The sequence below is a fragment of the Grammomys surdaster genome, unplaced genomic scaffold (genome assembly GCF_004785775.1).
Source record: "Grammomys surdaster isolate TR1022 unplaced genomic scaffold, NIH_TR_1.0 125600, whole genome shotgun sequence".
In the NCBI taxonomy this organism is placed as follows: domain Eukaryota; kingdom Metazoa; phylum Chordata; class Mammalia; order Rodentia; family Muridae; genus Grammomys; species Grammomys surdaster.
The window spans coordinates 372,576-382,154 of NW_021620443.1; the positions used below are offsets into that span (position 1 = coordinate 372,576).

Consider the following 9,579-nt stretch of genomic DNA (forward strand, 5'->3'; position numbering starts at 1 on the left):
AACATTGTGTCACTGTCATGTCAAAACTTTAACTCATTGTAATAAAGGGAAAAGAGCTTCTGGACTAAATACCATGACCTAGAATAAAAGAAAAAGCTCTTGCTTCACCTAGGTACGGAGAGGGAGCTCAAACTGTCAGTAAGGTTGGCTTCACTCTGGAAGATCCTTTCCTCTCTTCTGAAAGCTGTTTCTGTAGCTGACTGGAGGGACTGTCAGGTAACAGAGGGTGAGGGTTCTCATCTCTTCTTTACCCGTGTGCTTTTGTTAATGTTTTGGAAGTCGGCAAAGGGAAGTGTAAGTTTTCCCATTTGCCACTAGATGATGTCTTATCAAAAGTTGCTCTTTTTCTTTTCTCTTTTATTTTCTGAAAAAAAAAAATTTTCAAACAATATATTCTAATTACAGTTTCTTCTTCCTAAATTACAGTTTCTCCTGTTCTTCCTACTCTTCCTCTTCCTCCTCCTCCCCTCCTCCTCCTCCTCCCCTTCCTCCTTCTCACAGTCCTCTTCATATCCACTCCCACCCAGCTCCACATTCCTTCTGTCTCTCGTTAGATAACAAACAGGCACTTAAGACATTTTATAAAAATAAATTTTATAAAAATCAAATACAATAAGATAAAGCAAAAACAAATTGGAATAGGATAAAATCACTTACAGGAATCCAAAGGAAAAGCACAAAAACCACATATAGACTCAGAGACACACATGCTCATACGCACAGGAATCCCACAAAAGCACAAAACCAGAAACCATAATATAATCATATTTATGCAAAGGGCCTGTCAGGTTAAAAACAAAACAAAAAACAAACAGAAACAAACAAACAAACAAACAAACAAAAAAACTGCCCTGGTTTAACATTATGAGACAAAGGACCTCCGAAGATACCCTTCAGTTCCTTTTCCATGCAGCCTACTCTTAGAGTGTTTTTTTCAGTAAGACTCCCTTGGACAAAACTAATTTTTCATTTGCCAGTGGCTGTCAATTGGAAGTTGCTTCTGGGTTAGGGATGGGGGAACGTGTCTACTTCTTTTTTCAGCTGTAGTATCCCAGACCTGTACACGCCCTGTGCATTGCTGCCATAGTCTCTGTGAGTTCATATGTGTGCCAGCTCTGTTGCAACTAGAAGAGCTGGATTCTTTGGGTGTCTTCCATCATTTCTTGCTTTTACATACTTTCTGCCTCCTCTTCTGCAGTTTGCTGCTCCCTGAGGGGTGGAATTTGATGGAGATGTCCCATTTAGAGCTGAGTGTTCCAAGGTCAGACATTCTGCATATTATCTGACTGTGGGTCTCCCTATTTGTTTCCATCTACTGCAGGAGGAAGCTTCTCTGATGATGGCTCAGCAAGGCACTGATCTCTGAGTACAGCAGAACGTCATTAGGAGTCATTTTATTACATCACTCCTATAGAACAGTAGCAGTTGGATTTCCCATAGGTCCCTGGCATATCTAGTCTCAGGTTCCTGGCCTTCTGTTTTAGTTACAGTTTTACTGCTGTGAACAGACACCAAGACCAAGACAACTCTTATAAGGACAACATTTAATTGGGGCTGCCTTACAGGTTCAAAGGTTCAGTCTATTATCATTAAGGTGGGAACATGGCACCATTCAGGCAGGCATAGTGCAGGAGGAGCTGATAGTTCTATATCTACATCTGAAGGCTTCTAGTGGAAGACTCACTTCCAGGCAACTAGGATGAGGTCCTAAAACCCACTCCCACAGTGACACACCTACTCCAACAGGGTCACACCTCCTAATAGTGCCACTCCCTGGGCCAAGTATATACAAACCATCTCGAGCAGTGATGGGTATGAGTTCCATCTCATGGAGTCGGCCTTAAGTCCCACAAGCTTTGAATCACTATTGCACTAATGTATCTTGCAAGCAGGGTGCTATTATAGAATTGAAGGGTTTGTAGCTGGGTTGGTGTTTACCTTTCTCTGGTAGTATATAGAGCGCCTTGCAGTACCGTGAACACTAATCCATAGGTGCTCTAGGTAGGCACCAGCTTGACTTCTCCATGTTCAGTGAGTTTTGGAGGTGTTGCCTTCAGCAATGAAACCTTATCGTCCATTTTTGGAGAGAAACCAACAGCTTTGGAAATAGCTTGGTTGTTGTTGTTTTGTTTTTCTTTTTTGTTTTTGTTTTGAGACAGGGTTTCTCTGTCTAGCCCCAGCTGTCCTGAAACTCACTCTGTAAGACTAGGCTGGCCTGAAACTCTCAGAGATCCTGCCTCCAAGTGCTGGGATTAAAGGTGTGTGCCACCACTGTCCAAAAGAAATTCACATTTTCAAAAAAAAACAAACAAACAAATCAACAAAAACAGCACACCAACCAACAAACAAACAAAAACAAAACCTCACTACAAATCCATCCAAGTAAGATTTTAAATTTCAGGTGAGAGGAGCATGGATGATATAATCCTATTTTGTCTTCAGGACAAGATATGTCTTCCCACTATTTCAGGCCCTGACATTTTAGCAAGCTGATTTGAGAAGAACACGGGAAAGAACACACACACACACACACACACACACACACTCAGTTGGCATACTTCTAGAAACTACCTTGAGCAATTTGTGATGCAACAAAACCCCTTACTCAATAATTAACCAGTTACTGGCCACCACTAATTCAACATTAATCTTATTTTAAATATTAGCTTTGTGAACACAGGGTCATCATTAATTTTGTTCATTTCTAGTGCAGACAATAAGCTTCTGATTTGCCAGTTTTCTTTTTTTTTTCTAAAAATGTTTTTTTAATTTTTATTTCCTGTGTATGTGTGTTTTGCCAGAATGTGTGTGCACCATCTGCATTCAGTACCCTGAGGCCAGAAGAGAGCATTGGGTCTCCTAGGACTTGAGTTACAGGCCGTTATGTTTCCATATGGGTGCTGGATCCTCTGGAAGAAAGCTGGTGTTCTTATCCACTGAGCCATTTCTTCAACCTTTGCCATTTTTCTTTTATTACACAGTGTAGTGCCTTGTCCCACAGACAGGTGATCTGTGTAGATTTCTCTGTGCTCCGTGACTTCCTCATAACTTAGATTTTGAGTTTTTGTTCCATATGTAGAGTTCCTTGAGAAAACGAGTCTGTGTATGAGTACAGATGTACAATATGTGTTATACACACACACTTGCTTCACAGCACTCACAAAAAGTTTCACAGCCCCATGAGGACAGAAATCGGGAGATACCTTTAGAGGAGATCTTCCATAAGACCAGAGTTCAATTCCCAGCAGCCCCAGGGAAGTTCACCACTGCCTTTAACTTGAGTTCCTGGGGATCTGATGCCCTCTTTTGGCTTCTGAGAGTACTGCATGCAAGTGGTGTACATACATACACACAAGTAAAGAGCCAGATTCAAAGCAAGAACAGTTATGTCTACAACTAAGCCAGGGTCAGACAACCCTGGAAGCCACCCTGTGCTCTGCTGAGAAGACAGTAACATTGTAACATCAGCCTCTGTGCACCTTTCTTCCTTTTGTTACTTTGTGCACCCTTCTTCCTTTTGTTACTTTTCTGCCTTAAGTCTACCTAGCTTAAAAAAAAAATAGGAAACAACTTCAAGTTCCTTTACCTTCCCATCTCCGTAGTTCACTAGTGAAAGTCTGTAGAGTGGACACATCACACTGAGTGAAATGGAAACCGATGAATCAAGTTTGTGCAGCAACTCTGCTATTCTAATTAGAAATAAGATACATATGCATGCTGGAGCCCTGAGATACAAATTACGCAAGTCAAAAACACATTCGCTCTGAAAGCTAACATCGCACAACGTAAACATAAACAGAAGAGTGCATGCTAAGAATGTAAAATTCTCATCTTCCTTTGCTTAGAATGACACTGCATAGCAAAGATTAGCATGGCAAGCTGAGGTTGAGCCCACTGGAGAAAGAAAAACTCTGTATCCATGCCTTTGGTGGTACTTTCCCTATTTTTTGAATGTAGATTTCTCATCATCACTTGGCAGCAGGTCCCTCACAACAAACAGACTACTGCAGATACTCAGTACTCTGAGTACTTGCAGTAGATGGTTGGCACTGAAGATGACATCTTCCTGAGACCTCACTGCCCAGGTGGTTCCTGAAGACATGAGTCACAGGACAAAGGAGCTGTCATTCTTATTCTAATTGCCCTCCCCTCCTTATGAATTGTATATATAATAGATGAAATTAATAACCAGGGGCTGGGCTGGAGTGAGACCTGGTCCAGGGGCTCTGGTGTTCCTAGGAGAACAAGATGACTTCTAACTTAGTGGCTACATAACAGGAAGTCCCTAATATCTGTTCACTATTGTTTTCATAGATGAAGTATCTGGCAAAGGTATTCTCAAATGCACTCCTTTCAAACACATTATCTTATTCACGTGACATTATTTATTTAAATAACTTCGAGGCTATATTGAATCCCATTCCTACTTAAAATTCTGTCCAGTAATTTTATCCTTTAATTAGTGGATCTTGGCTGCAACTGTATGTATTTAGGTTGTACTAAAGGTGACTTTACATTCCCTCAACCCTGAAAGTATTATCTGTAACTGTTCTGTAAAAACAAAGAAACAAAAAGACAAAAATAAAAATAAAAAATTGTCCCACTAATGCCTGCTTCCCTCCCTCCTTCCTTCCATGTATGTTTTGTCTGTATGTCGGTGTATCTTGTTCATGTAGTGCCTGCAGAGGCCAGAAGAGGGCCCTGGATCCCCTGGAACTGGAGTTATAGATGATGGTTTGCTACCAGTGGTCTGATCCTTTGGAAGAGCAGCCAGTGCTCTTAACTGCTGAGCCATCACTCCAGGCCCTGCTTTGTTTTTTGAGACAGAGTCTCTCTGGGATCTGGGGATCATGGGTTGGGTTCAGCAGTCAGGCTCTGCTTCCTCAGCACTGAGGTTATAAAATCCAACCATGTTTTTTCACCTGAGTGCTAGCGATGCAGCAACCACTTTACCAACTGACCTATCTTCCCAGTCCCTTTTCATGTTTTCTTTGGAAGGTTTTATGTTTTCTGCATTATGTCACAAAACATGCTTTTTAATCAAATAATGCCTGAGGTATTTGCTAAGGTTCTTTTTTATCTAAACCATGGATTTACCTATCTTACTAATTGATCTCTCATATCAGTGAACTAGTTGGATGTTCTACTGCTGTTCTTTCCTTAGCAATTTTTAGATAGATACAGATAAACTTGCTGGCAATTTAATTTAAATTTGAATTAATTCAAATTAAGCAGAACTGTTATTTTAACATTGATTCTTCCAGCCCATACACATAGCACATTGATAAGCTTTAAGGAGAAACGGGGTTGAAAGATGAGATTGGTCATCTTTCCACAGAGGCAAGGGCAGAGATGGGGATGGGATTGGTCAGCCTTCCATCTGGGATAGGGTAGAGACAGGGATGTTAAAGCTTCAGTCTGCCTAGACAAAGTAGAGCCTGATCTTGTAAAATCTTGTGAGGGACTAGGGAGGGGTAAAGTGTTGGTGCCACAGGGAACAGATCAGAGGTCAGCTGAGATCACCTAGGTGTTTGAAAGCCCTGAGGAGAGTTCTAGATAAGATATCTGTAAAACAGACCTGGTTAATATGCAATATGATGGTGGTCACATTTCCTACCTGTAAGCTTTCTCTCTTGTGGCTTTGCTATTTGGAAGGACCCATTCCCCAAAATTATGGGGGATGGAAGGGGAGGGAGAGAGGGAAGGGTCCTACTTTTAATTTGTTAGATTTATATGTAAATATATTTTTTACTAAAGAACATAAATTTCTTTGTTATTGCTCTAGAGGCAGAGGAATTCATGATCATGATGCCAACCGGTTTACTTTCTGGTGAGATCTCACCTCCTTGTATTTCTTAGTTCTTTGGATGCTGTTATAAATGTTTTTTAAATTTCAGGTTCCAATTGTGTATGAGCATATAATCAGTATGCATATAATGGCATTATATCTTCAAAATCTACTCATTTAGTTCTTGTAGGAATTCTTCTTGGTAGATTGTGATTTTCTAAATAAATAATCACATTATATCCAAATGGAGATTCTTTCGCCATTTTCTTCTAATTTGGATATTGATTTTTTTTTTCTGGACTTACCGCATTGGCTAAGATTTCTGATACAGTGTTGCAAAAGAATGGTGAGAGAGTTGTCTGGAGGCCAGCGGCGCAGGGCTGAGCGCCCTTGGGCAGAGCAATCATGTCTCACAAACACATCTACTATCCGGACAAATACGACAACGAGGAGTTCGAATACAGGCATGTCATGTTGCCCAAGGACATAGCCAAGCTGGTCCCCAAAATCCATCTGATGTCTGAATCTGAGTGGAAAAATCTCGGCGTTCAGCAGAGTCAGGGATGGGTCCACTATATGATCCATGAACCAGAACCTCACATCTTACTGTTCCGGCGGCCACTGCCCAAGAAGCCAAAGAAATGAAGCCGGCGAGCCCCCTTTCGGCCTCGAGCTTTACGCAGCTGTCCTCATTCCCTGCCATCTTTCTGATAGTGTGACCATGTTGCTTTCTTATTTCTCACTTTGATCTGTAAAGGATACACTGTTTGAATGTGCTGGAACCTGCTTTGCTTCTGGAGTAGAGCCACTAATGCCACAGCCCTGTCAGATGAGTGTGACCTCAAAGCCCTCCTGTGCTTGGTATCCTGCAGGCCATATTTGCATCTGTCAGAAGCTCATGAAATCAGATCATGGCTGTTACAGGGATAGCGTGAATTTGCTGTTGTGGTTTTTACTGTTGGGTATTGTATTTATGATGACTTATGGATTTATGTTTCAGTGTATTGGAAACTTTCCATTTTATCTGACAAATCTCTTCCATGTTACAAGCCTTGATTAAAGGAAGTTTTTTTTTAATATAATCTTAAAAAGAATAAAAAAAGAATGGTGAGAAAAAATGCCAGGAGCCTCCCAGCCTGGAGAGGATAGTGGTGGGAGCCACAGAGTAGGACTCTGGATGATGGCTTTAAAGTCTGAGGTCTCAGAGCTTTCTAGTTCTCTAACCTGTACTGAAATGCTGATGATAACTTCTAAAAAGCCCTAAAAAACGTTCTTGCTCTTTCTGAAGGTAAAAGATTGCTGGCTTAGGTGATTAACACCTGTAGTCTAACAGCAGAGGATTAAGCAATGTAGCCTTTAATTCTTTCTCAGCAGGAACTGCTGGGCTCTAACTGTGGGCCAGAGCATGCCTGGCTGTTGCTAGGTGACTATGGGGCAGGGCTTAGACAGAATGCAAACAATACCTGTTTTAGTTAGTGTTCTATTGCTGCCAAAAGACAGCATGACCAAGGCATCTTTAAAAAAACAAAAACAAAAAAAGATTTATTTATTTATTTATTTATTTATTTATTTATTTATTTGTGTATATGAATGCTCTGTCTGCATGTAAGCCTGCATGACAGAAGAAGGCATCAGATTCCATTACAGATGATTGTGAGCCACCATGTGGTTGCTGGGAATTGAATCCAGAACTTCTGGCAAAACAGTCAGTATTCTTAACCATTGAGCCATCTCTCTAGCCCCAGATCATGGCAACTCTTACAAAAGAAAGCATTTAATTGGGGGCTTGCTTAGCATTTCAGAGGGTCAGTCCATTATCGTCTTGGGAGCAAGCATGGTGCCGGAAGAGTAGCTGAAAGCTACATTCTGATCCACAAGCAGAAAGAGAATGGGCCTCCCCTGGGGCCTGCCTCAGAGCCCACCCCTTCCGCCCCACCACCCCATGACACACATCCTCCAACAAGGCCACACCTCCTAATCCTTCTCAAATAATGCCACTTCCTGGTGACTAAGCATGCAGATATATGATTTTTATTTAAATCACCACAGTACCCAAAGAAACTTAAATACTTAATGTCCTTATTTATTTTCTATTGCGGCAATAAATAATAGAACTAAAAACTCAAGGCAGAAATCTGGAAGCATAATTAAAGCCAGAGTCATGGAGGAGTGCTGCTTACTACTCGCTTGATCCCCATGGCTTGCTCACCTTGATAAGAAGGAGAAGAAGAAGAAGAAGAAGAAGAAGAAGAAGAAGAAGAAGAAGAAGAAGAAGAAGAAGAAATATCTTTGAAATTATAGTATAATTATGTGATTTCCCCCTTTCCTTTCCTTCCCTTTCCTCCTTCTAACCTTTCCCATGTATCCCACCCTAACCCTAGGCTCTCCTTTATGCATGGTCTTTGTTTCTTTGTTTTTACACACACACACACACACACACACACACACACACACACGATATATATATATATATACATGTATATATAATATATTACATATATATTATATACATATATACATATATAATATATGTATATATTCTATGTATATATATGTTATATGTATACATACATACACACAATATATCTATACATACACACAATATATACATACTATATGTATATATACGCATACATACACACACACTATACACACACACACACACACACACACACAACCTGCTCAGACCATATAACGTTACTTGTATGTAAATGACTTCAGGGCTGACTACTTGGTATTGGATAACTAGTTGATGTTTCCTTTTCCCTGGAGAAGGGAGGACTATTTCTTCCCATTTAGCATTTCTTGGTTGCTTGGGGGTTTTTTTGTTTTTTTGTTTTTTTGTCTAGGGTTGAGGCCTTACAAGCTTCCCCCTTCTACATTAATATGACTTGTTGATGAGACTTCAGATGTGTAACTACCCTGGCATTTCTAGGAGACAATCTCGTAGCAAACTCCCTGTTCCTCCAGCTTCCTCTATGATCCGTGAGCCTTACGTGCAAGGTGGTGCCGTAGATGTATCATTTGCAGCTTAAAGCGTAGGCATGTGTTCTCCGCAATGTGATCAGCACTGGTTTTTATTATGGTATCTATTGCGTGGAGAAGTGAGGGTGCAATCTATCCATGCCTAAGGATTATTATCAGATGATAAAATTTAGAATGCGGCTGGAAATTATGATGGGTTAGTAAAGTGGCTATTGTAGGCTCTCCCCTGAGACCCACAATGTCACTAGCTGAAAGTCCAATTAGAAAGCTGTTGATTACTGCCAAGATGTATGTGACACGATTGCACCCTTGGGAATTCTGTGCTGTGCTGGTTGTTTTAGCTCCTAGGCATCATAGCTGGGCAGGGCTATTGAGTACGCCCTCTTCTCAGGGGAGGCTTTCAGGTTAGATCTGTTCCAATCCTCCAGGTCCTTTGAAGTACGTGGTGTCTTCCGCAATACAGACTTACCTTTAATCTCTTGGGACAGGGAGCAACCAAAGCAACAGCCTATATGGTTCTGGGAGTCTTTTGGATAACCATGACCAACAATTCAAAAGAAGGCTTCTCATGCCTGGTGTTGGGGGTTTAGTTTAGATAGTCTATAGTTCTTTGCGGGGGTGGGGGACTATTGTCAGACCAGATTGGAAAATCTCATTTCAATCATCTATGTGTGTATATAGATTTGTATGTATTATATGTAATTTTAAAAATTTCTTAGCCATTTTTATTTCTCTGCTTAGACCCCAAGTCCATTCTTTGGATATTTCTGACATCTTTGTCAGATATTAGATTGCTGAAGCTACAT

The 9,579-nt window shown here is 40.8% G+C and overlaps 1 pseudogene across 1 annotated transcript; it reads left to right on the forward strand.

Annotated features, from left to right (window-relative positions):
- Positions 1-6,163: 6,163 nt before the first annotated feature.
- Positions 6,164-6,870, forward strand: LOC114638416 (annotated as a pseudogene). The gene has a single exon (XR_003713883.1). The product of XR_003713883.1 is annotated as a cyclin-dependent kinases regulatory subunit 1 pseudogene (transcript).
- The last annotated feature ends 2,709 nt before the right edge of the window (positions 6,871-9,579 follow it).